At 35.5% G+C, this 22,569-nt stretch overlaps 1 protein-coding gene across 20 annotated transcripts in view; it reads left to right on the top strand.

The window, feature by feature from the left end:
- Positions 1-5,771: 5,771 nt before the first annotated feature.
- The window catches only part of BAZ2B (bromodomain adjacent to zinc finger domain 2B), a 322,262-nt gene continuing 305,464 nt past the window's right edge, over positions 5,772-22,569 (top strand). For 14 of the 20 annotated variants that reach the window (XM_030328088.1, XM_030328087.1, XM_030328086.1 and 11 more), the window contains exon 1: positions 5,923-6,006. The gene's annotated coding sequence lies outside the window, so the exon portion shown is untranslated. Of the gene's footprint in view, positions 6,007-22,569 lie in introns of all 20 variants that reach the window. The other 6 variants (XM_032594416.1, XM_030328089.2, XM_030328083.2 and 3 more) reach the window with 3 other exon arrangements.

Here is a 22,569-nt window from a genome sequence, read left to right as displayed (position 1 = left end):
ATGTTTATTTTTGAGAGAGAGAGAGAGAGAGATGAGCGGGGAGGGGCAGAGTTTCTCTGCTGCTGACAGCAGAGAGCCTGATGCAGGGCTCAAACTTAGGAACCATGAGGTCATGACCTGAGCCAAGTCAGATGCTTAACTGACTGAGCTGCCCAGACGCTCCTATCTCAGTGATTCTTAATTTGTGTTTCTCTTATCAGCGAGGTTGAGGATATTTCTGTGTAAGGGGCATTTGCATTTATTTTTGTTAAAATATCTGTTCATATCTCTTGCCATTTTTCTATCAGGGTGTTGGTCTTTTATTCATTTTTAGATACTCTTTATATATAGGGTTATTCCATTATCTCATATAAGTTAAAATATTTTCTTAAGCTTCTCATTTGTCATTGTTCTTGTGGTATTTTTTCTTTTCTTTTTTTTTGCCATATAAAACCTCTTTCTTTAAGTGCCATATAAACCTTTTTAGTTTCATGTATTTTAATGTATTTTATGTATTGCCAGTATTTCACACTATTGCATTTAGTTTTAACCATTACTAGAGATGTTTTCCCTACCCTCCAATTATAGAAGGATTGACCCATAAATTCTCCTAGTACTGATGTGGTTCAAATTTTTATATTTAAGTATCTGTTCTTTTTAAAATTCATTTTTAGAACAGATCCTAATTCATCTCTTATGACTACCCAGATATCCCAATACCACTTATTAAGAAGTCCATTTCTTCCTCACTGCTTTGAGATTCAGCTTTTATCTATGTTAAATTTCCATATGCACCTGGGTCAATTTCTCAATTTTCTATTACGTTTCATTGGTCTTTTTCTCAGGTGCCAAGGCCAAATGTAAATTATAAAGGCCATATATATAGCATATTTTAGTATCCGATGTGGGACCTCCACACACACTTTCAATGCTCTTCTTTTTCAGGGCTTTTTTTTTCTTCCAACTGAATTTTATAATCAATTTTATAATACTGTTCTTAATTAGGAGTGTTTATCTGAAACACTGTCAGAGTTCTTTTAAAAAGGAAAGAAATACTTGGTTTCCACCCTCGACCTACTGAATCTCTTGATATTGTCCCTGGGTATGTACATTGAAAAAACAACAACAAAAAAACCTTTGCAATGGATTCTGATAATTCCATTAAAAATGGCCTTACAAATGACTCTACCATTTATCCGGTTTTTTAAGCCAGAAATCCCACTAGTCTTCCTTCAGTCCTTCCTCTCCCTTAACTCTGTGTGTTTTCAGTTGGTCACCAAATCCACATTTTACCTCAAAAATATCTGACTTTGAATCTCTAATGCCACTGTCTTTTAACGTCTTTCTCATGGACCGTTAAGCACTTCATACTACAGTCTATCATTTGCACTAGACAATGCACCTAGACAGTTGCTGCTCCCTAAAAACAAGGTTGATCATGTCACTCCTTTGCTCACCTTTGTTGGCACTCAGAATAAATTCAGCCGTCTTACCATGGTATGTATCAGGCCTTTCACTCTCAGATCCTACCCTCCTTTCCCTACTTCATCCCTGATACACCTCACACTGAAATTCCTGTTGCACTGGTATTCTCACTAGTGGATGGGCACCAGACTTAGTAGCTCTTTGTATTTAAACTTATGGTTTCTTTTACTTAGGATCTGCCCCTTCTCGAATAGCTGGTAAGCTGTCAGTTTTTGAGATGCAGTTCAAATGGCATCCCTTTGATAAAGCTCTTTTTGAGACTCACAGTCAGAATTAGTTGCCCCATCCTCTTTATTCTAACAAAACTTCATTATTTGTATCTTTATAATATGATTTATGTGAGTCGCTAATCTCCCAGGAATTTCACACTTTCAACATCAACCAGAATATGAGCTTTTCATGTTTTTCCAGCCTGTAGCAGAGCGCATAGCATATAGCGAGCACTCACATGTTTGTTCAATGAATGAAAACAAATAACTCTTCATTAGTTTGTACTGATTGAAACTGAAACAAGACATGACAGTGGCCAGCTTGTTCCACTATTGAGATCTCTCATTCGTTTGGCTTTTTGTAGTCAGCCTTTATAGACTTTGTTCTCTGTACATGTCAATTCCTTACTCTTTGAAGATCCACGTATTATACCCATAGTAATAAATTTGATACCTAACCATCTTTATCTCTATATCTACCTATTTAAGAAGTTTTATTTTGATCCTAAAAATAGATGCTACTTTACAGAAGAAAGTACAAAATTTACATCTAGTGGTGGCATATAGTGGTAGCATGGGTTAGGTATGTATCATAGATAGAATTTCAGAAATAGTTATCAGTAATATTAGAAAAGATGTGTTTTCAATTTATTTTAGAATTCTGAAGATGAAGTACTAATTTAGATGATGATCTTAGGCAAAGAACTAAGTGCTACTGGAGCCAAATTATTTTATAACTATAGTAATTATCTCCCCACCCCCCAACTCTGTGACTGTGTTGTAATCTCTGAAACAATCAAATGTGATAACATAAAAAAAGGAAGGAATCATTAAAAATAAGCACAACTTCATAGTAAGAGGGTATCAAATACTGGCATAATCCAGTTTTAAATTTCTAGTATGCTGTTTTTTAAAAAATCAGTTTTAAATGTATAAATTAGATAATATATTTGAACTCCCAAAAAGCACCAAATTATTTTAAATATATACTTAAATATATAAATTGAAGCTTTTTTTATTGAAATGTAGAAATTCATCTTATGAATTTTAGATGTTAATCTGAGTTTTTCGTTTATCCACTGTTTTGTTAATTATTGATTTACATTTAATTGCATTTCAACTCTGAGCATTGCAAAAATATTTTCCAAATTATATAATAAATATATATAGTTTTGATAATAAAATATAAAATACACAGTTTTAAAATATTTTGTAGGCAGTAAAACCAAGTTCTGTATTATCACTACTTTTATCCTTTTTTCTAACATTTTGACAACACTTAGTCTTATTTTGTGTAAGTTACTTCCATCATTCAACCAAGGAGAAGCTTTGTGTTGTATGTGATGGCAACTTGAGATTATATATACATAGTCTTAAAACTTTTTTTTTGGATTATGGTTTTAAAATCACCCAGAGGAATGATAGGAATTTTTAATATGAGTTTTGATTTTTATATAAGTTAATCATTTTTATTAGAGATGTATCAGTCTTTTCTGTTGATTAGATATATATTCAAAGTAATAAGTGAATTATATCAAATGTTTTTCCCACAGGTTTCTTCTCTAAAAGCAGGCAATATAAATTACATATCCGTATAAAACCTATTGTTTGGAAAACCAATGTGCCATTTTCAACCCACTATCATTTCAGAATATTACTGTAACCTAAAATTGAAACCTACTTTGCTGTATATTGTTTTTGAAGTATTTAAATATCCTTTGGTATCCAAATTACTCAAGTGTGCCATTTAACTTTAAGAGAAATGTTTAAGAGAATTCTGTATGAAAATTGAGGCAACTTAAATATAGCCCTTTTAAAAAAAATGTTTTCAAAATTGAATACTTTCTCTATAGTAAATCTAGTGATTAAACTGTCAGAAATGGATTGTTTTGAAATATCAATATTATAATTCTTTATATATAGAATTAGTGAGTTGCCTGGTTTCCTTCCACATGTTTTAAAATACTGTTTATTTGAGTAATGACCACTATTATTTAAAATTCATGAACTTTTTTGCATATTAATTTGGCTGGAATATCTAAATGCTAGCATTCATACTTGTATTTTAATCTATATTTTTCTTCTGGAACATTATTGGTAAATTTTGAGATTGTAGAACTCTTGACCCAGTCATACATGTACAGAGCTTGGCCTCTGAGTTAATTAAATATGAGTTAATAATATATTATAAGGAAATTATTGTCCTTATTACAGTTATTAGGTAGTTACTCAAATTATAGCTTCAAAGGAATGCAGAGCATGGAAAACTCAGGATTAAATTATGCATTTGAACCTTAGGCCAGCTTTTACTGTAGAGACAGTTTTCTGCTAAGAGAGAAATTGTATGTCATTGAAATTAAATGCTTTTCTGGGGATGGAAGGTTCCAGTTTTTAATGAAATTACTGAGTGTGGTGTAGTGAAATGATTAAAATCTGTATTCCGGGAATGTGGCAGGGAAAAAAAATCAATAAGTGCTAGCGCAGCTTTGCTGCTCAATGTGAATCCTGAGAACGAAATAAACTACTACAAAAATAATAATTAAAAACATATCAGCACATTAATTTATTTAGCATCAGTCTCCTGAGACATCATCTTCACTAATTTTTAGCATACATTTTACTGTGTAATGAGCAGCCTTTTTTTCAGATATCCCTATTAGACAGGCAGTATTTCTGCCCTTCCCCCAGTGCTCCTGCATTGCAATCATTGTACTTGCACTTATTATGTTACAAATGACCGAGGTAAGGCTGACATTCTCAGTGCATGCAAAAAGACCTAGTCTGCCAAGCTTTTTTTTCCCCCCTAATGAAGCAGCTTTGTGAAATCTCCCCATGTGTTAATACTAATGAAGATCCTCCAGCACAATTAAAATCACAGCCAGTGGCTGAAGAGGAAACATAAAACAATAGCATCTTTTAAGATACATTTATCCACAAATGTATGTACAAAATATACTTATATGGTCAAATTATTCTTCCGTAGCTTGCCTTTCACTTGCTCTTCATCCTGAAAATTAACTCATGAAATTTTTTATTATATGAACTTTGAGATTTTAATGTGTTGTGGGGAAAAAACACTACCTCAGTGGGAAAAAAAAAATTATATATCTTCCTGTGTAATAAAACATTAGCCAAAGTTAAGGCTTTTTAAGAATCATTTTTAGGAAGCTATGGGGTGGTGTATCCAGGAGGGAATAGGGTGTGCTTCACCTTTATTGGTTTCAGGATGTTGGAATTGGGGGGTGAGGGAGAAATGGAAGGGTAAACAGAAAGTTGGGAGGAGATTGGGGGGTAGACAAAAAGCATACCTCCTGTGTAGTTTAAAAATGGAGCAATGAGCTACCAGTCTTAACTTGATTCTTCAAAAAATGCTCAATTCCTACAATTAGTTCCCTCCCCCTCCACTTTTTTGACCTCAGAAATTGGAGGGAAAAACTACAATTGAGATTACCCTTTACAGTTTTAATTTATAACTTTAAAACGACTTACTGTTTTAACGTTTTATTTAAATTTATTTCAGTGCATCAACACTACAGCTAGTTTAATTTGCCCGTGTTTGGGCAATAGCGTTTTATCCCGGACCATCTTGCGTCCTGTTTTTTGAGTTCCAAACATCCATGAATTCTTGGCATATTAATTTAGTTGGTTTACAGACTTCTACCGAATTATGAGTTTACGAGAAAAAAAGTTTAGGTGAGAATGATTAATTTATGCTCCCTATTTTCCAGTTTACGTTTTTTAAAATTAGGTTTTCAATCCTATTTTCTGCCCTACTTTTGAAAGCAAAAAAAAAAAAATAGTTTCTTAACTTTTTTCCTGGGACAAGGAACGGTTGCAAACTCGAAGCTATAGTATTCTTGGAGAAAGAAGCAACCCCCCTCCCTCCCTTGGCTCCTTTAGGAGCTGATAGGTCATTTATTATTGGAACTGAAATGGTATAAACAATTCTCTCTCTTTTTTCCCTTGTTAACAGCAACTTTCATTGTTAGAGAGAGGAGAGAGAGAGAAGCCTTGTTGGTTGACGTCACTTGGTTCATGAAGCCTTCGCCTAGAAGTGAAGCTGCTGAACAAACCTTGAGAAGAATCATCTCCTGCTTCAATCTGCTGCTGGATAGGAACTAATCAGAGAGAGGCGGAAGGCGGAGAAGGAGGGAGTCAAGGGCTTTCCCGATCACAAATCTCACCTCCACTCCAACTCTCTTTATACTTTTCTTGCAAAAATAATAATCGAGATAAGGAGGTGGTAGGGTTTCCAAAAACAAAAATCGTAACCTTCAACCATCTGGGGAAGACAAAAATCCCACCCACCGCAACTCTCAGTTCGAAAGTAAAGGTGAGTTCAAAATGTTCGGGTGTGAGGGGTGCGGGTGAAGTCGAAAATTGCAAATGTTACCGAGCCGGCTGCAGCAGAACAGGAGAAACTACGCTCCTGCGAGCGGGGACTCCGGAGTTGCTGGTCTCGCGGCGCTCGCCCTGCCCGCCCTGCTCGCCCTCAGCGGCTGTTTACCCTCGCCGGTCTGTGTGTCTCTTTGTTGTGCTGGCTGGAAGGCTGGGGCGGTGCTCGGGGTCCCGAGCGGAGTTTGGGGGAGGAGGACGCGGTCCTGGGTGGGAGGTGGGGGGTGCGGTCTCCGGAGAATGTAAACTTTATTCCTGGCTGCCGGTGCGGGACTTCGGTGCAGCAGGGCCGCGGGCCGCCGCCGCCGCCGCGAGTCCGCTTCCTTTGTGCCGGCCGCCCAGCCTGGCCGCCGGGGCTGCGCGCCTCCTCCTCCTCTCGGCTTCCAGAGCTCGGGGGGCCGCCAACACTTTTGCTTCTCAAACGATAACCTCTGGCACTGTTGCGATCGCCGTTCCTACGAGCGAATATACGCTGCTCCCCCAATCCCTGTCGGGGTAGTTTCAAGATACCCCCCCCCCGACCCCAGTCCGCCTACTGCTGCCCCTTTTTGCCTCCGCCCCCTCTTCCCTTTAGGACTGATGAGCTGCGCCCCCCCCCACTCCCCAGTTCGGGCCTCTTTAGCTCTCTCTGGGTAGCTTTGGAGCTCCAGAGTTTTCAGAAAATGGGCTGAGGGCGCGGGGCGTGTTATGGGGGCAGGTGGGACTGGGAAAGGATCTGGATACTTGGGAAGATGTACGTCTGTACACAGAGGTTAGAGGAGCACAGCTTTTCCTACAGTAATGTCTGTCTCCTAGCAGTTCTCCCCGAGAACAGCCGCCAGCCCTCAACTCTTCCTCGCTCTTTTAATCTTCTTGTCGCTCCCCTCCCCCCTTTCTCTTTCGCGTCAACCCTCCCCTTAAAGTAGTTCCATGAACCCCAGAATTGGGACTTGGGAAAGGAAGGAAGTGTTTGCAGAGTAAGAGCTGGCCCTGCTATTTGGGAGATTTTTCTCTTCTTTTCTCTCCCTCTGTATTTATCTTTTGTGTGTTGCTTCCTTATAAAGAGAGAAGCAGCTGCAGTCCTTGGCCGAGTTGTTGAAATTTATCCCTTTGTGTATATTACAATATCCTCCATTTTTTCCCCTGCCCTCTAAACAACAAGCGTTTCGCCATCTTGGGCAATTTTTATTCCCAAGTCTCCCCTTTTTTATTTTTGAGAAAGGGAAAGAAGGCGTAGAAAGGCAAAAAAGTGTGTGTGGAAAAGACTCAAAGTTTAGGGAATGTTCAGGGGGCCCAGTGACGTCATGTAAACTTTATCGAGAGATTTTCCCAAGAGTCAATTTTTCGCTTAATTTTTTCCCTGCTTTAAAGGACCGTGTAACTTACTGGTTAGAGAAGTTGTGCTGCTTATTTTTGGGTTCTGCTCTCAAAATGAACCCTCAGCGTCTATACGTTTTGTTTTGGTAACAGGTGGAAAATGTGTAAAAAAAAAAAAAATGGTATAAACTTTTATAGTCACCTAGCTTTTGTCTACGTGTTGGTTTTTTTTTTTATTATTCTTTAAAGGTTTCAAATGTTATTTTTAATCAGCGTATTCCCTTTCTCATTTACTCCACTCTGCTGTGGATTTTTCTTTAATCAGCTTGGTTAACATTTTACGTATAATGACTTTAGATTACCTAGATCCCCTTTTGTAATTAAATTATTTTTTACATATTTCCTTGCATTTTGCAAAAACAACTATGAAAATACCTGGAGATACTGGATACTTTTAAAATTTAGTAGCAGATATTAAATCAAACGATTGGTAAAAATGTAGTTAGTATTTAAAAGACAAAATTTATTTTAAAATATATTTTATAACCTCAAGCTGTAAGCTCCTTGTCAGCCATTATGAAAAAATAAACAATAAAAATAGTGTTGTTTTAATTTGCTTGTCTAACGTAGTTTTTCACCTCACAGAAGTTCGGTGGGTCACATGACCAAACTTAATGATACACTGACTGGTATATAAATAAAAGCACTGTAAATTGAATGGGAAAGTGGAATTCTGTCTCCTGTAGTCATTTTCAGTCAGCATATTTACTTCTCTTCTAACAAGGACATGAAACTGTCTGTATTTAATTTGCATTCTCTTTGTCTTCTCGGTTGGGAAAAAACACTGACTACAATTAACTAAAAAAAAAAAAAAAAAAGGTAATAGAAACAATTCTGAAAAGGTTTGTCTAACACATAAGAACTTACATTGTATGTAGTAGTATGTTTTTATCTCTGTAGCAGTCTTCTTTGGTGGTGTTTGCTATGCTATTTATCTTGGAATTTGCTTTATGTAAAACGCTATATAGAAAGCCTAACTGAATTGAATGTCTGCCATTTATGTGAATTGTAGGTAGGTGAAAAATGTTTAAATAGTTAAAAGCACATAGAACAGATGGTTTTAAATTATACATGCAACAAAGGACTAGAAGATTTGGCAGATTATAAATGGCAAGCAACAGAGGATAAGTAGTTTAAGAAAATGGTAGTTAAGTACATTTGATGTCTCACACCTATTGTGAACACTGTACATATTGTCACTGTGCTGCATAATCAATAATTTAGACAACATTGAGGCACTTATAAGTTTCAGATAGAAAAAAGTAAAATTTTACAAGTGTTTGAAATGAATGGCTGTAATCAAAATTATTTTCAGCCTGTAATGGCAAACAAGAAGAGTCTTTTGGGAGGGGGGGAGTGATCAAATTGTATGCGTTTAAAAGAAAGTTATTTATCAGGACTTAATATTGTTTGTTGTCTTCATATAATGGTTTGGAGAAAAGTAGGAGTAGGTACATATTTTAAAATTCAGAGAATAGTATCTTTACTGGTTTTATATGTTAAGCTATTGCTGAACTGTAGTGGCATTTACTTTTTCAAACACTATTTAAAATATTTTTTAGAGTATTCAGTCTTGGAAACGCATTTGACATAATTTATTAAGTACTAATTGAATGAAGGATATATTTTGGTATCATTTTTTGAGTTTTGTACATGACATTATGATAATGATTTTTCTTGGTGAACAAGTTTACTCTCAATTTTTAAAATGAAATGATTTTTCTGTAGTTTTTGCCTTTCCAGAAGAATCTGAGTAATTACATTTAGCATTTTTCAAGATTTAAAATAAAAGTATTCAAGTTGGCAGAAATTTGTTTTTATTTTTATGTCATTTATTTTAAATGCGTTTAAGACTGTAATGGAAACCTTGGAATTTTAATTCTGTTGCCCTTTCTCTCATTTCTTTGTTTGCATGTTTATTATAGAACTGCAGTGTAAAGGAGCAGATGTTTTGCCAAACATCCTGATGTGTTGCTTTTTCTTATGGGAGTGCATAACTGTTCCTTCTGATGCATCAACTTGACAGCTGGTTGATTTCATGGAGCTGCTAAGAAGCCATTAGTGGTGTCATTGAATTGAAACAGAACAGTCACTCCCAGCTTGAACTGCAATTGTTAATGTCTTTGTTGCTACTTTTGTGTTACTATACAAGATGTAGGATATCACAGTTGCATGAAAGTTTCTGTTTTCTGTCTTACCTCCTTGAATTAGTGAAAGAATGTGTTAAACTTGAATACTTTTGGTTTAAAGATTTCTCAAAGAAAAAGATTTTAAGTTGTAGTTTCGGACCTACTCCTAGCTAGGACTACTAAAAGAAGTGATTTAGCACGAACTAAATAATGTGATTTTGATCCCTAGTTGAGATTATATCATCTTAATGATTTTTAATATACTTGATATCCTGAGGGATTAATTAAATTACCTAGTTAGGTATTTTAAGAGGTTTTTGATTATATAAAATTAAGTATTTCATACCACAAGGTTTTAAAAGATTGTACTTTATTTAATAAATACTGACTTGTTTGATTAAATATTTCTTTAAACTTTTGTTGCAGAAGGTAATCAGAAGAGAAAAGAATTGCTGAGGAAAAGGCAGTTTTATGTTTAATTTTCTGTATAAGAAGGTGAAGATAATAAATAATTGGTGATCATTTAATGATTTTAAAATGGGAATTATATTTTTATTGTACTAATAACTTTTATTGATAGTTTCAACTATCAGACTATGGTACTAAATGGTGTCAAATCATCCCATTGGTGCCTAAGTGTTTTCTACTTATTTTATTTATTTATTTATTTGTTTATTTATTTATTTAGTGGGAGAAGAGATAGAAAAGAGGAAGAATAAAGTGATTATTCTAAAAGAGAAAACATTTTTTGAAAAATTGTGTAAAAAATCTTTAGGATAATAAGTTTAAGGATATAATATACTTTATTCACTATGTCAGGAGATCTTTTGTAGTTCCAGTATTTATTCATTTTTAATTTTTAAATCTTTAAAACAGTTTTTCAAAGAGCATAAAATTCATAACATTTAAAATAGGATGCCTTTAAAAATATTAAAATGTGAAATTGATGATGCGAATATATGATTTGCTAAGTTAAATAGCATTAGAAGGATTTCCTATACAATATAAACAAATTGTAAGCACTTTTAGTACATGCTGAGTGATACCAGAATTATGATTTCCTGAAATTATAAGTTTATAGAAATGTTTTCCTTTTAAATAGATCACACATTACTAAGATTTCTTTCAGGTAATATGCTTTCTCAACTCTTTTTATGTAATAGCTTTACAATTCCTTAAAAAGAAAAGTATTCTGTTAACCTTAGCCTGTGATTCAGTTTTTAAGAAATACACTTACTCATAAGATGTTTGTGTCAAGGCAGATACTCATATAAACTGGATTAAGGTAAAGATATTAAATGTCAACTTTTTAAAAAAGGAATCTCAATGCTTAACTCATTTTTACAGGTAATGTAGTCTTAATTATAGTGTAGTGCAAATCAGCATTCCATTGTTTAAGCAGGAATTTTCCTACATTGGGTAGAGGGCAATTCTAAACAGAAGAATCATAAAAAATTTAAACTTTCATTCATGAGTTTTTCTGTTGACCATATTAGCTTTGAAGTTACGGGCAATGAGTATAATTTATAATTACATATGAAATTATAAAATATTGGCAATATCTTTGCTGAAAGAAAACCAAAACAATTTATATGACTTTTAAATCTATTTTGAATGTTATGTAAATTGTGGCAATTCATAATACAGTTTGAGGTGTAAAATATTTAATGGTCTTGATATTTGTAGATTAAACATTGAGTTTTTTAAATGAATAGGCTTTTATAAGAGTATGAGGTGAAAATAAAGTTTTTATCCCACATATCTAGAAATTTACTATATAAGATAGGGTGTTTTCTATCTTTTACATTAATGCTTTTAACATAGTTGTTTTTATAATCTATGAAATTTGACTTGTACTTTGGTTTTTGAATGTCTTTCATTCAAAAAAATGTTAGATATAACAATGAAAGTAATACAGATAAGAACCTTTACTAATTTTGTGTGTGCACATGTGTGCATATGTATGTAAGGAAAAAGGAGTATTTGTTTTGAAGATAATTATTGCATTGGTACTTCAGCTATGTGTAGACATAATTGTGTGTTTTTCCTCTGTTTTCTCCTCTTAACACTTTTCCACAAGCATGCACTCATTAATCAAAGACGGTGCACTCCTGCTGAGGGCAGAGAGGTTCATCAAATTGGCAGTCAGTTTGGTGTAAAGAACGGTGTACTGAAGCTCTTAACTCACTGGGACATAAATAAATCTAAGGTCTTTGTATGCAAACCCTGGAGGTTAATACTGTATAATTCAATGTCCTGTCTTTGTTTTTATGATTGATGTTTTTAAATGTTTCAAGCTTGATGCAAGTCTTCTAGTAGGTCAGGTCTGACATTCTGATTGGCTGAAGTAAGAAAGCATTAGGTTGTCAGAAGGACTTTGAGTATGCTGCAGAGATTTTGATTTTTTTTCCTACGAGATCATTGTCATATTGCCTGAGCTGTTATAGGAATGTACCAATGATTGACATCCCCTGCTGTGATAATGGACCCAGTGCATGAAATGCCAATAGTTTGGTCCTATTTGTTCGGAAGCTTACTGCTATTTGTATCCTTAACAGAGCTAACATGTAGAACAAGCAAAACTACTGGGATTTCTCTGTAGAAATAGTGCAGGGATTTGGCTTTAACATGAATTGGTTGCATATTCATAATTTAAGAACAGCTGGTTACAGCAAGCACATAGTCATTTGCAAGCTATTATAAACCATTCCACTCACACATGGAGCCTGTGCTTGGTGATTTTTTTTTTTTTTTTTATTGATCTACCTGCATTTAAAATCTGGTCACTGCTGCTACAGAAGCTCTTCATTTTAGCTATGTCTGCAACATAGAACAGCTTCAATTTTAAATATTTAATTTAAACTAAATGCTGAATAAAATGAAGAAGCTTTGAAAGAACCAAGTGTAAAAGGTCAATAATATATTACCCATCATATATCTCATCTTGGCCAGAAAGGAAACAAAGCTAGATTACACCACCATTGTAATTTTTGGAAAATATGTTTTATAATTTTTGTTCATAGATGAGTAACTGAATTATCTCTGATTTGAAAATGTTGTTAATTATATTTTGCTAGTTATATGTAGATTTAGGTAACAACACAAGCAATAGATTGTGCTTAATTAGCCTGTAAAACAATTTCACATAATACATAGAAAAGTGACAATACTTTTAGTTTATGAGTGGTGTAAGACAAGATAGGAAGATCAGCAAGACATTATGCTTTGATTAGAGTAATGCTAATCCTAAAACCAGGAAGTTACTTTAATCTTTTTTTAGAAGAAATCTAATGAGTCTTTTCTGCTTTTTGGCTCACTTCTGGAATATTAAGCACAGCTGCACTCCTACAGTATTTAAATGATATGTATAAACTAGTCCACCTGTAATAGTTTCCTGCAGGTTGTGCTGCCTGGTAGTGACTGAAAGGAGAGGGAAAACCTGTGAATCCCAAGTTTTCAATGAGAAGAGTGGGAGGAGAGGTGTTAAATGTGATTTCCGCTCTCCTTGTAGGAATCACAGGGAGCTCTGCCTTGATTTGTGTATGTTAAAATAAGTGGATACCTGAGTGATTTACAAGGATGGTGATTATATTGAGCCTTCTACACAACATAGTGTTATGTTCACATGTGCATGCATGTGTTTGTCCCCATGCTAGATGATGAAGTAGCTTTCAGCACTTCAAGGTTGAGTACCACTCCTAAGAGTGCATTTTACTCTTTCTTGGTTTCACAAATGGCTGGATGTGTTGGTAATATAACAGAATATATGGCCAAATTTAATCTAACAGATAGTAGGCTGTACTTTTTTCTAAATAATAAATTCAGAGGTTATTAAAGGACGATGTGTTATGTTTTAGTTTTGAGTTGCATCGGATAATAACTTTATATACGCAGTTAATTTGCCATCATTTGAGGTTACATTGATCATTTCATGAATTATTATACATCTTCTTTTTGTGTGTGTGCCTTTTGACTGCTGTCTGTTGTGTCTTTTGACTGTTGTCTGTTCAGTTATTTTCCTGTTTGGAATCTCATCACAGAATAAGCTGAGGAAATAAAAGGAAGTAAAATTCAAATAAGTTTTCTTTCCCTTCCTCTCCCACTTCTTGATAAATCAGAAGGAAAGAAGTTCTTACATTTTCACCAAAATGAATGTTTGGGATTTTATTTGTCTATGTTTTTTGGCTCTCATTGCAACAGATGATTATATTTAGATAAAAAGAAAGATGAGGAAATGGAGTGAATTTTTAAAATATTAACTCAACAAAACAGTAGAAAATGTAGCCATTCCTTGAAAAATGAGTTGACTCAGTAATGACAACCACAGGGGAGTCAGGTATTTGATACACTTTTATTGTTCTAGTACTAATAATAGGGGGAAAGAGGGGAGAACTACCTTCATTCATCAGGTTTATACTGAATGCTGTATTCAGTATTCTTAAAAAGCTATGGATGACAGTTTGTGAAAGCTTAGAATAGGGGTGACATGACTTCTGGTTGGAATCATTAGAAAAGATTCTTTGGTTAGGTAGCATTGAATTTGACCTAGAAAAATGAGTAAACTGAATATTTAGGGATTAGGAAGAAAGCATGCAATAAAAGAAGGGCATTATGAGCCCCACATAGAACAAATAAATTAAAGCTAGGTCTATTAGGTGTCTGGAGTAGTTGGGCAACCTTCTTGAGGTTATCCTGAAGAAAAGAAAATGTTTTGGAATCCTTTTCCTCCATTGCTTTCAAAAATGACTGCTCTGCTTTTTCTGGAGAAGATGGGTTAATCAGTTTCAAATCATCCCTTTCAATGATAAGCTTGTTGTTTGTGGAAACCAGTTTAAAATTGACAAAACTGTCCTTTCTGATCAGAGTTATTGAAGTATTGTGTTTCTTGTGAGACTAATCAGAACCATTCCTTTCTCCTTCATTCTTTTCCGCTGCTTTATTAAGTGGTTTTTGTTTTTGTTTTGAAACATAATGCATGATTATACTTGCTAAGAACATTGAGCAAGAGAGGGCATCTGTTTTTCTCTTTTCTCCATTTACTGGTGAAGAACTAGCTTTCCAAGGGGATTTGATGACTGACTCAAAAAACACTTTTACCTCTTGTAGTTACTGTGGATGAATAAAGAAGATGGAACTGTCTGAACTGCCAATAATAGGAATATCCATAAGGACAAAAAGAAATTTATAACCCCTACTTGTAATTACATCAGTACTGAATTACACTAATAGAAATACCATTAAAAATAGAGAGTATGATTGGGACGCCTGGGTGGCTCAGTTGGTTAAGTGTCTGGCTCTTGATTTTGGCTCAGGTCATGATCTCAAAGTCATGAGATCGAGCCCCAGGTCAGGCTGGGCATGGAGTCTGCTTAAGATTTTCTTCCTCTCCCTCTGCCCCTCCTCTGCTCGCATGCTTGTGCCTATAAGAGCTTGCTGTCTCAGAAAAAAAAAAAAAAATTAATGTATGAAAAGGAAAGATTCAAAAAACTTCACGAATGTAAAACCGCTTAATTTTCAGTGGTTAGACTTTTCCTAACTTCATTATTGCTGCACTAAGACCATGACATTTATTTCATTTTCCTTATTTACAATGTTGTGATGAATATTTACTTGCAGGAGACAGGTCAGAAGAAAACCTTAAAACTTTTACATAAGTATTTCTTGTACGATGATGTGTTTTGAGATAAATTAGAGGTGGAAATGAGTGGAAATAGAAGGCTGTCTAGTGACTGAGTTTAGAGAGAAGCCTCGCTTCACCATCTTTTTGTGGTTTCCATGATAACATGGTTATTGAAACATACTTCTGGACTTCCTTGGGAAAAGGATTACTATTGACATAAACCATTATGGCAACATATGAAGCAGCAAAGCCAATCTTGAGCATCTGAAAAAATCAGGGAGCAGCCCGTAAGTCACAGGATGATATGTTTCTCCTTTTATGGGTTAGTGTAGCATAGTGGAAGAAATAGGGTCTGCCAGGCAACAGTAACAGACAGAGGTTGTGGGTCAAAACTCTTTATTTTAAAAGAGAGGTTACTGCAGAGCTAAAGGAAGTGTTGTTAGGAGGTGGATAGTAACAATATCGAAGAGAGGAGACAGCTTTAAAGAAGCTTTTAAATGGGGTTAAGAGAAATGGAGCATTGTTATGCAATTGAGTCCTCTTGGAAAGTCTCAAGATTTTCTCCATTGTGGCCTACGTACTGTAGCATTAGATTCTTGTGCAATGTCATTAGTATTTTCAGCAGCTTATTGAGAAAATAACTCTTATCTATAATCATACCTTAGGGATTTGAAGTAGGAAGTTGAAGGGTAAGGGAAGGGCTGTGTAAACAATAAACATTCCGTCCAGGAAGAGAGCATATAATACTTTGGCCAGTTAGGTGAAAGCTTTCTTTTCCCTTTCCTTTCCAGAAAGATTGTTCATAGATGTACAGCCAAAATTCAAAAGAGAAGAATTGGCTTAAAGAATGTGTAAGTGCTTTTGTACCACGTGTGAAATGGGAGGATAGGACCAAAGCATGCTGGGGATCAGGGGAAGGAGAAAGCCAAATAGAATGTGACTAGAATTTTCCAGATTTGGGGGGTTTTTTGGGTGGTTGTTTGTTTTTTTTTTTTTTTAATTTTTTTTTCAACGTTTATTTATTTTTGGGACAGAGAGAGACAGAGCATGAACGGGCGAGGGGCAGAGAGAGAGGGAGACACAGAATCGGAAACAGGCTCCAGGCTCTGAGCCATCAGCCCAGAGCCCGACGCGGGGCTCGAACTCCCGGACCGCGAGATCGTGACCTGGCTGAAGTCGGACGCTTAACCGACTGCGCCACCCAGGCGCCCCTTGGGTGGTTGTTTTTAATGAAATGTTCTATTTTTTAATTTATTTTATTTTATTATTTTTTTGAGTGAAGAGTGAGCAAGCAGGGGAGGGGCAGAGAGAAGCGAGAGAGGATCCCAAGCAGGTTCCGTCCTCTGTGTGCAGAGCCCCATGTGGGGCTCAAACCCACGAACTGTGAGATCATGACCTGAGCCAAAATCAAGAGTTAGATGCTTTACCAGTTGAGCCACCCAGGCACTCCTGAAATGTTCTATTGACATAGTACCTTGAATTTGACCTTTTTCATCTTAATGAGGGACACTTTTTGTGAAATAGGTAATTTTTTTGCAATTTATTGCAAATATTTTATGCTTAGTAGGTAGTATTTGGTACGTTTCAGCTTCAGTCCAGAGGTACCAACTAAATTAATTACATGTACCCAGACAAAAATGCATGTTTATTTTTGTATTTGTTACCCTCAGGACTTCACAAGAGACCTAAAAGTAGTCCTGTAATTGCCCATGGAAACAAATAAAAATCACTTATTTTTTCATGTTTCACACTATTGTGATGTGCTAATAGTCTCATATTAGGCAGTAGTTATTAGCGAAATAAATTGATCATTAAATTGAAAACAAGAATTAGGCCAGCATCTATTTCTTAGTAACTAGAAACAATTCAAGGTGCTCAGAAATAAAATGCATATGCTCAAGGAGGTCATAATTAGAGTGAAAGGATGTACATAGAGTACAGTCTCATCTTTTGTGGTTTTAACCCATTGAAATTCAACTGTTTATGTTAGGAAAAATTGAGGATGGGAAAGGAAAAACAATTTCAATAACCATCATTCATTCAGTAAAGGTGTCTCCAGGCAGGATGCCAGAGTCAGGTACTCTCTGTTCCTGGGTAGCTCTCATAGTGTGGCATCTTACACTAAGTGTGGCTCTTATGTCTTAATAGAAAAAAAATTTTTTTTTTGGTGTATCATAGCTCCTAAATTCAGGCCAGCTATGTGTTTCTGGAACTCAACTAAATATCATAGCTCCTAAATTCAGGCCAGCTATGTGTTTCTGGACATCTGTTTGAATGCTGGCAAACTGGCTGTGTTGGACTTATTGAAGGATCATGTATCTGTCTCCAGTATGGTTAATGTCAAAGATAATGTTTACTATATTTTGATACAGCTTACTGACTAGGACCTACCCACACTCCCCAACCCCCAATAAGATGAGTCTTTAGTATATTGAAGGTAGCATGGTTCAAGATAGTTTATATACTTAAGTATTGCTATTGATACCCCAAAATGGAAAGAAAGAAAGGAAGAGAGAGAGAGAAAGAGAAAGAGAGAAAAGAAATAATTGGTCTAGAATTAAAAGGGTTCAAGGAGATAGTGACTCTTCAGTTGGGTTTTGAAGGAAGTGGTAGATATTTTAGAACAGCAACCTGAGTGAAGGAGAGGATGGAGGGAAACCTAACTAAAATTTGTTTGAAAATAGTGGGAGATAAAGTTACAAAGGGGAGTTTGGGTTAACTAATTGATTTTTTTTTTAAGTTTGTTTATTTTGAGAGAGAGCACGTGAACAACAAGGGGCAGAGAGAGAGAGAGAATCCTAAGCTGGCTCTACACTAACAGTGACATGTTTGTGAGATCATGATCAGAACCACAATCAAGAGCTGGACTCTCAACCGACTGAGCCACCCAGGCACCCTGTTAGCTAATAGATTTTTAAGCAGAGATATGATATGATTAAAAATTTAGAAAGATAGATTTGGAAGAAATCGGTTAAATGCACAGAAAGTAGAGACTATTAAAAGAATGACCAGTGACTTACTGCAGACATTCCAGTGTCAGGTGGTAGTGACTAAAAGAATAGAAATAGAATGGGCAGAAGGATAAATATGAGGTACATGATAATTTAAAGGAATGGAGTTGAACTAGTTTGGGGAAGTTGGAGATTGTATTACCTTCATGCAAATCTATTTCTTATTACCATAACAGTAATTTGATGTAGTTGAACTCTTATTTCCTCCATGCCAGATAGTGAAGGTAAGAACAAAAGAGATTGCCTGTAGCTGATCACTTGACAGTAGTTAGATATTGTTTCTAATATCATAACACTCTCATGATGAGTTTAGCTTAAGATAAAGTCTCATGTGTTTTTAAAAACCCTTCTACTTTCCTCCTGTTGTATCACATTATATGAAGATGAATACTCATATCCAGTTAGCCTAATATTTTTCATTTTTGTTTGTATTTATTGTTAAGTATGTGGTTTCTTTTTCTTTTTCTTTTTTTAATTTTTTTTAACGTTTATTTATTTATTTATTTATTTTTTTTTTAATTTTTTTTCAACGTTTATTATTTATTTTTGGGACAGAGAGAGACAGAGCATGAACAGGGAAGGGGCAGAGAGAGAGGGAGACACAGAATCGGAAACAGGCTCCAGGCTCTGAGCCATCAGCCCAGAGCCTGACGCGGGGCTCGAACTCCCGGACCGCGAGATCGTGACCTGGCTGAAGTCGGACGCTTAACCGACTGCGCTACCCAGGCGCCCCAACGTTTATTTATTTTTGAGACAGAGAGAGACAGAGCATGAACGGGGGGAGGGTCACAGAGAGAGGGAGACACAGAATCCGAAACAGGCTCCAGGCTCTAAGCGGTCAGCACAGAGCCCGACACGGGGCTCAAACCCACGGACCGTGAGATCATGACCTGAGCCAAAGTCGGACGCTTAACCGACGGAGCCACCCAGGCGCCCCAGTATGTGGTTTATTTTTCACATCTTTTTTTCAATGTGAAATTTATTGTCAAATTGGTTTCCATACAACACTCAGTGCTCATCCCAACAGGTCCCCTCCTCAATGCCCATCACCCACTTTCCCTTCCCTGCCACCCTCTCATAAGGGAAATACAAATCAAAACCACACTGAGATATCACCTCACGCCAGTCAGAGTGGCTAAAATGAACAAATCAAGAGAGTATAGATGTTGGAGAGGATGTGGAAAACGGGAACCATTTTGCACTATTGGTGGGAATGCAAACTGGTGCAGCCACTCTGGAAAACAGTGTGGAGGTTCCTCAAAAAATTAAAAATAGATCTACCCTATGACCCGGGAATAGCACTGCTAGGAATTTACCCAAGGGATACAGGAGTGCTGATGCTCTGTATGTGTTTAAACCACTGCTAAACATCAGTTTCTGAAAACTGGGAGGTAGGAAGCAGCAGGTTCTAAACATACTACAAACAAACCATAGTTTTTATGGATCCCTGAGGATAGACTTTCATGAATCCACGATTTTGCACATGATGTTCCCTGTATGCAATTTTTATTCCCTCTCTTTCTGCTTGGTAAAATCTGCTTCTTTTCTAAGACTCTTGTGAAGAGTTATGTTTTTGAAATCTTCTCAACCCTCTGCCTCCTCACATGGTTATCTGATTCTTCCCTTGTGCTACAGTGGAATGCTAATAATGGAGCACATGGTTGTGCATACAGATGGATTGATTCGCTACTTCCAACCTTTATAGATGATGCTTCAATGAACATTTTTATGCAGAGTACTTTTATTTGTGGCTGTGTGACATCATTTCATAAGATAAATTCCCAAAAATGCAATTACTGAATCAAAGGCTGGGAATGTTTTAAAGCTCTTAATATATGTATTGTGAACTTGGCTTTCAAAAGGATTGTATGGGTTTACAGTATCTCACTAATGGTATATGACTGTGCCTGTTTTACTAACACCTTCATTGGATTGGGTTATATTCATCATTATTAGCCATTGCCAGTCCTATTGCAAAAAAATTGTACCTTATTTAATCTGCATTTCTGTGACTGGTTACAATGAGCATTTTTTCAGTACTTTAACCTGTTTCTCTTTTGTGGTTTGTCTTTGACATTGCCTGTTACCGCCCAGAGGTCTTAATATATTTATTATAACCTATTTATAAGTTCCTAATATTAATGATATGCTTTTATTATATTTATTATAATTCTTTTGCTTTTTAATAGTTTTTACTTACAGAAATATGAAATACTGATTTATTACTTCTTCATATATTTTAAACATTCTTTCCATTTTAAACTTAAAAAATCCACTCCTCCCCAGAGGTTGTTTTTGTTTTTTGGTGTGTGTGTGTGTGTGTGTGTGTGTGTGTGTGTGTGTGTGTGTGTGTGTGTGTGTGTTTTAGTTTATAAATATATTTATGCCATCTCTACACCCAACAGGGGGCTCGAACTCACAACCTCAAGTGAAGAGCCCCATGCTCTTCCAACTGAACCAGCCAGGCACCTCTGGAGTTTTTATAGTAACTTCTCATATATTTATTTTGTTTTTTGACATATAATTCTTCTCATTCTTTTTTTTTTTTTAAGTAAATTCTGTGCCCAATGTGAGGCACGAATCCTGACCCCAAGATCAAGAGTTGTATGTTCTACTGACTGAGCCAGCCAGGCACCCTCTTCCCCATTCTTTTTGTAGTAAAACTACCCTTAATGCCCAAGGTAAGGGTCCAACTTTCCTTCAACACTTAGAGTATAAAAAAATCTCTATTATAAGGAACATTGAACTAGATAACTAAGGAGTAATAGAATTGCTTCTAAAAATATTATTAGATAATACTGAGTGTATTAAAAATTAATTTTCCTTGATAAGGTAGGGTTATAATCCTGGTACATAATTCTGTTACACTTATCAGATGTCTAAATTATGACTATTTGAGAATACAACTTGAACCTTTAAAAACCAAACAGATCTTCTATTATATTTGTGCTATATACTTATTTATGATAAAAGTGAATTGTACATGCAACTCTACAACTTGCCTGTTATTCCTTCTTACATTTTATTTTTTAAAAAAAATTTTTTTTCAACGTTTTTTATTTATTTTTGGGACAGAGAGAGACAGAGCATGAACGGGGGAGGGGCAGAGAGAGAGGGAGACACAGAATCGGAAACAGGCTCCAGGCTCTGAGCCATCAGCCCAGAGCCCGACGCGGGGCTCGAACTCACGGACCGCGAGATCGTGACCTGGCTGAAGTCGGACGCTTAACCGACTGCGCCACCCAGGCGCCCCCCTTCTTACATTTTAATTGTCCTTTGATTATTTTCTTTATACTCATTTTGTTGTTTGGTAACATTTTTTAAAAGTTGAGGGTCAATTGGCATATAATTATGTTTTAGATATATAAGGACTTTTCTTTTTCAAAATTAAAAGTGTAGTTTTCACTAATAACATTCTTAAAAGTTTTGAAAAATACAGAAAAAGTATTAAGATAAAAATTTCAAATGCCCAAAACTCTATTACTTGCATTTTTATTTTATTTTATATTGAAGTTTATTTAATGAAATGAAAGTCTTCATAAATGAAAAAACAGCAAGTGTGTTCCATGAACCTCACTTCTAAGAAAAAAATGAGGGGAGCAGACATGGAGTGAAATGTTTTTGTGGTAATGAGTAAGAACAAATCAAAAAAATCCTATTGAATTAGGCAAAAAGGACAGTGGTGACTTTGGCCATAATAGTTTTAGTCAAGCAGTTTGGACTAAAGCTAAAGAAATAGGAACATGGAGTTTAGATAGTTTTCTGTTTTTTTTTGTTTTTTGGGTTTTTTTTAAGGGAAAGGAAAAGAAATTGGGAAGTTTCTAAGAAGGAAATGTGGCTTGAAAATGACTTTTGTAATGATAAGAATGAAGGTCTAGGGGCAAGGGATATAATTCAGAAATTCTGTGAGAAGTGGGAAGACATGGGTTCCTTACCCATATGATACTGATTAACATTAACTAGAAGGAGGGGTCGCTCTGTAATTAGAGGGAATGAGAAGATGTGGGTATGTACAGCAGTGAGACTGGAGCTTTGACAGGAAGAAATTTCAGAGTTTAACTTACAAATATCAGAAATTCTTCAACTAGAAATGCCTTTTTGCTGTTTTTTTCATAAAACAAAGTTTTAATTTCTGATTTTTTAAAAAAATTTATTTGTGTGTGTATTTTTTTCTTTTCCAGAGTAGCTATTATACATGTAGTTTTTCATTCTGCTTTTTTTTTTTTTTACTTCATTAGTTCTTTTTTGGATTATATCATGAGCATTTTTTCTCATGTCATTAAATATTTTCAAACAGTATATAATAATTTATTCAACTACCCAAGTTTGGGGCATTTAGATTGTTTTTGATTAAAATATATACAATGAAATAATTTAACCTCAAA

The sequence above is a fragment of the Lynx canadensis genome, chromosome C1 (genome assembly GCF_007474595.2).
Source record: "Lynx canadensis isolate LIC74 chromosome C1, mLynCan4.pri.v2, whole genome shotgun sequence".
Classification (NCBI taxonomy): Eukaryota; Metazoa; Chordata; class Mammalia; order Carnivora; family Felidae; genus Lynx; species Lynx canadensis.
This window is presented reverse-complemented; position numbering and strand designations above follow the sequence as displayed.